Source organism: Sparus aurata, chromosome 16 (assembly GCF_900880675.1).
Source record: "Sparus aurata chromosome 16, fSpaAur1.1, whole genome shotgun sequence".
Taxonomy (NCBI): Eukaryota; Metazoa; Chordata; class Actinopteri; order Spariformes; family Sparidae; genus Sparus; species Sparus aurata.
The window spans coordinates 1,943,281-1,949,338 of record NC_044202.1 but is presented as its reverse complement, the minus strand read 5'-3'; positions in this window follow the sequence as shown (position 1 = coordinate 1,949,338).

Below are 6,058 nucleotides of genomic sequence, written 5' to 3'. Positions count from 1 at the left end.
TAATGGTGCCTTTAGGTGCTGTCGGACATTTCGTGATTCTTCGTGAAACGGCCGCACATTCATTCAGGACCCAGTTTTATTAGGACTTTAGAGGTTTCAAAGCAACCTTTGGGGTCAAATAAATGTTGCTACTATTACAGACATAAATAATAGTTATTTTACAAGCTGATTCCAATTTCAAGTAGATATAATTTTACAACTTTAAGGAAAAAGCTCACCCAAAAGTACAATCTACTCAAAAGTGCTGTATTGTAGGCTACTTGACGTGATTCCGTTTCTTAAGTATGGATCCATCCTTTAAGTAGCTGAAATATATTAACAAAAACAATAAGAAGGCTAAAGAAACTGTATCAATCTATATCTCAGTTGCTCACTTTCTCTTTTGTGCTTTTCCATTTTAAATGTATTTCTATTGTCTGTTGTCTGTGTTCAGTTTTGCTGTAGCATCGTCTCCACCACTGTTGTTTCAATTATGTCCTTATTTCTGTATGACGATTACTCTTTTTGCCTTATATAGAAATAAGTTATTTTAAAAGCACTGTGTTTCCTTTGTTTACAATCTGTGGAAATGTGAATACAAATTCAAACGCGATATATTGAAAATATCTCACTGTGAAGAATGCGGGACATTTTCTTACAAACTGATGTTATTATCTTGTTCTGAGAGTGGATAGTTTTTGGGTATTGAGAGATTTTCCCCTGAACATCCAAAATCCGAGTCTTGCCGCAGTGCGTGAAGGCAGCATCAGTTCCGGCGCGTACGCACAATAAACGCGCTTCCGACGTCACGACGTAACGTGACCGCGCTCAGCCTGTAGCCTATCATTTTTCTGGCACAATTAACACCTCTTTTTAAAATGTACCTGAGAAATAAAACAAAAATAAAAAACACATTAAAAATATTATAAAGAAAGAAAAAGATTCATCAAAACACAAAAACAACTTTGTCACCTTACATACTTTATTTGATAATCACCCGAAAAAAAAAAATTCAACGGCCCTTTTTCAAAATATTTCATCTTAAATATGGAATATGCATTTTCATCAAAATATAAATTCTTGTTTTAAAATATCAAACGTCTCTTTAATAGTTGCCTGCAGTGTGTTGTTGTTATTGTTGTTGTTGTTTTTCATTGTAGTGATTGTTTTCAAGATGCAACATTTTCAAACCAGGTGAAACTCCTGGACAGAGACCGAACACTGAAAACACACAGAGATGCTGGAAAATGATGAATCATTGTCATACTGAAGATAAGTCCAGTTTTTAAAGCACGCGTCAAATAATAAAATATCTTCCAACAATTCAGATGAACTCCTCGTGACAACACTTCAGCTGCTGTGGAACCAAGACTGAAGATATGGATCATAATATCGATTTAAAGACATTCTGCTCTCTGAAATTCATCTTTAAAACACCGTGAGGCTGAATTATAATTCTAAAACTAATAATTTAGTTGCAGAAAATCGAGGTTGTGACTTGTGAGAGCTGAAGGGAACGAGGAGAGACGCCATTTTCCTTTTTTAAAACCACAAAAGATTAAAACATGACTTTTCTTCCAACATAACTAAAAAGGGAATTTAGATTATTACCCTTTTCATTAACTATTTACTTTAACCTCCACTATTTAGCATTATAACCACCATACAAACATTTAATATCTGGTTTATAGCACACTGTAACGCAACATAAATGTTTGTTTTGTAGTTTGCTAACCCTCTTTAATAAGTAATTGACGCCTGACTTTCTTCTATTTATTTATTTTTTTCTCCCTTTATTCTAGCAGTCAGTATAAAGTGTCACACACCGTTTGATTCAGGAGAACCTGAAGTTTAAATCTGGTCCAGTCCCAGTTACATTTACCAGAATGATGTAAAAAACTAGTCAAAATGTGAACTGCAGGAAGTTTATCTTTTTGTTTTTAAAGATTTACTTGGTTGTTTTTAGACTTCCATGTGATTTTTGTCTACATCTGAGCTTTCCTGAGCAAGTTAAAGCCATTTATTATGATATTTTCCTCTGAACTATTTCCTTACCGAGCAGGTAGATGTGTCCTAAACAACACTGTAAATAGAAGTCTCAGGTTGTTAAATCATAACATCATAACTTCTTTCTGAGAAACATTTGATTCACTGAACTTAAACAATAAAAATAGCTCAGCTGCGACAGTTCGTTGACCCCGAGGAAGAAACAACGTTGGTTTCTTTAACGAATCAACGCTTCAGAACGTGATTGCATATTTAAGTTCACTACGGAGTCCCTGAATGATCAAAACAGACGTGTGTGATACGACTGAAGAGCTTAGAAACTTCACTTTACATGAGTTTATAAATCAAACTTTATTTTCCACAGGTCAGGTCCAAACTTACAAAGACTGCTTTTAATTTTAGTGCTCCTGACTCCTGGAACTAAATACAGCACCAAATTAAAAAACATTACTTTTATACCTTTTAGCCTTTTCATATATTTGATCTTAAACCTCCCAGACACCATTTTATATGACTGTATTTATATTTAACTTCCTGCAAAGGGGTTATATGTTTCTGAAACTTATTTTATAATGACTTTACATTATTATATCTGTATTTCACTATATTGGGATCTGTTATGCTTATACACCAGCCTCCATTTATGAGTTATATGTGTTGAAATGCATGAATAAACTCTTTTAACCTCATATAACTGCATTATAATGTGCTTAAATGTTAATATAGTGGTTTAAATGCTAAATGCTCGCTTGCATCAACACATTTGGACACATCAGCCGCTTCAAAATGAGTCCTTCGCCCAGCAGAGGGCAGCAACGTGACGGCAAATGAAAACAGCCAGTTGAGTGAACACGGGACATCAAATACAGAGAGAGAGAGAGAAACAGCCTTCCCGCAGGCAGTGAACGCACCTCAGAGGACGAGTATCTTCACACGGTCCAGGGAATGTTACACAGAGTATTTTATAAACCACACAGTAGCATGAAAAGATAACAGAAGCATATCATCAGCACATATTCTCCACGCGAGCCAAGGTGCATCAAAGGTAGCCTGCAGTCTGTAAATCCCTGAATCTGCTCACGCTTCACATGAGCAACAAGAACAATAAAAATCAGAGACACAACATCAACAGCAAATCAAAAAACTCCCGCCTGTTTGTTTTTTTTTGTTTTTTTTCAAGTCTCTCACGTTATAAATGGCAGTGACGCTGCGACAGAGCGTTGACATCAGAGACCCTGTTGATCCTGAGGCAGAAGAAGAATCAAGGTTTCTCAGATCCACCGCCGCCTCTGAGCGAGGAGGCGAGAGGACGCGACATCCCGGCGACGAACAAACACACCCACGATACATGTCCCTCAAATTTACAGCAGCTCTCCTCCTGGTGATTCTGTCCACAGCGTGACCTCAGGTGGCATCTCCAAGCTTTGTAAAGAGGCGACACAGCGAGGTCCAGACAGTCAGCCGTTGTCGTCCAGGTTGTACAGAAGGACCTGGTGGTTGGGGGTGAGTCCCGGGCAGGTACCCAGGCTGTACAGGCATCCGGCTGACGGGTAACAGGGCACCAGCCGGTAATGCTGCAGCTCCTCCAGGCCAAACTTTGGAGAGCAGCAGTCCATCACCAGCACCTTCACCCTCGTCCTGTCCGGGTACAGCAGCCTCCGCTGCCCCCGCTCTCCTATAACCTCTTCCTCCTCTTCTTCCTCTTCTTCTACTTCATCCTCTTCTTCCTCCTCCTCTTCAGCCTCCAGCTCCTCCTCCTCATGGTGGATCTTCCTCAGCAGGTTGTTGATGAGGACGGAGCGCCTCAGGTAGGCCTCGGGGTCCTCCAGGAACCGCAGCTTCTCCAGGGACAGCTTCAGGATGCAGCTCCGGTCCTCCTGCAGTATCAGGTGCTGCAGGTGAAAAACACAAAGGCAGAGCGTCAGTTTCTGCTTTTACATTTTCAGACGACACAGTTTAATTCTACACCTTGTAAAAGGAGGATGTGAGCAGAATAAACTTAGATTTGCAGCTCATGAAGCAGATAAAAGATTCATGTTTTAAGCTCAACACCAAAGAACTAAAACATTAGTCCTGCCTCCTGAGCCTGATGTCACAAAGTCCATGAATCAACCACAATGTTTTAGGACATGACGTGTTTCTCTGAGGGAAATAATTCAAAGGAAACATGAGAAGATACTGGAGGTTTCTTTGACTTGAGGCTATCTTTAAGATGCACACACTCATCCTGAAATATTAAAGAACGCCTGAAGCAAGAAGCTTAACTCGCTTCAACTTCTCCTCAACTGAAGCACAAAGATTTATACACCCGTCTTTATCAAAGGAACAACATTTTGATGCAACGTGCGTCTTCATCAGCGTCGTTGAAAACAGAAATAGCAGGGAATAGAAACTGGGATTCATCATGAACATGCACTGAGCGGATATTTCACCTTGGTAATTTGACATTTCCCCTGTTTTAATTAACTAAAATGATCACGGTTATCAGGAAGGTATAGTCTTTTCTTGGGCTTGCTAGTTTTTAAGCCGGCTAGGCTAATATTTCAAAACAATTCGTCTTGTTTCACTTTGTGTTGCTACCTTTTTCCTTTTCCTCAAAGTGTTAAGAAAGAACATGCATTAAGCTAAAGATCTGCCGTGATAACGTGATGAACATTATCTGGTGTTGGACAGGAGCAAGACCGTAGCAGCTAGCACGTTAGCTAACGTAGCTAGTAGGCAAATGTTAGCGAGCCTAGCCGAGCTGGTTTTGTTCGTTAGTCTTTGCTCGTACTACAAGATAAATTCACTAGAAAAGAAAAGAGATCAAAAACATGATACACTTGTGTTTAAGGTTTTAGATATATGTTATGAGTTTAATCATAATTGTTGTATTATTATCACAGGCGATACCATTAGGATGACGTTAGCTTGGTAGCTAGTTAATCTGTCTGATTAATCTCAGCTGAATTCTCATGAAAACAAAGAAATCATCTGCATAGAATCGGAGAAAGAGTCGAGTATCCTTAGTGACACTTTGGACATCATGCAAAGAGTTAAACAAATGTAGAGTTACACGATCTCTGATGAAGATTGATTTGAATGGTTGGAAAAATGTGAATCAGAGGTTCATACTTTTTGAAAATATCCATGTAAGCCTCCCTGTAAATCCTCCTCCTCCGCATATTTCCTCTTGAAGTAAGCAACTTTCGACGTTGTTGAATGGTTTGGTCTCTCTCACAGGGAAGGGGCTGCTGGAGAAGACAACAAAACATATTCAATATCAGTACTGGTTTAAAGTTACCTGCCTTGATACTGACTGACATCTCACTAGCGCCCTCAAGTTTCCACAAAGTCCTCCAAACTAAACTTCAGGCTCTAATATTGCATCACCTGTGGAGTGAGTGTGAGTGAGGGAACAGACAGAAGCTGATTACCTGCTGCTGACGCTCCACAGCCGGCTCTCAGCTCTCTAACAGGAGGTTGAATCAGTGTGTCTGAGCTGATATGAAGCTCCACATCGCCCTCAGGCTCCTGAAGGGTGAGAAGAGTGAGGAGGAGGAGGAGGAGGAGGAGGAAGAGGAGGAGGAGGAGGACCAAAACATTTCAGCATGAAGACAGACACTCCACACAGCCGAGGGACGAAACATGATCACTGTCAGACTTCTGATTTTGTGTCTTTTATCTTCTTTAATTTGATTTTTTTAGACACATTTTTGCAAACTTGCAAAGTCAGACATTTACATCAGCCTGCAATTAGTTATTTACAACTAACTGACAAAATTGCTGATAAGTCTCGATCAGCGTTTGGTTCAGGACACATCAATCAATCAGCAGGAAAACATGAACACCTGAACAGCTGTCAGCAGAAAAAAAACTGATGAAAGAAGCTGAGAAAAATAAAGAAAATACAGTATATATTAAAAAAGGAACAAAATCAAACAGGATAAATTGTGATATTTATTTTAAGCTTCTTATCATTAATAAATCTGCACTTCATTTGCTGTGTTTCCACATTAAAAGCACCCAGAAGCTGCATATGTGCTGCGATATAATATCCTGGTTTGACCCTGTAACGTTGCATTAAAGGGCA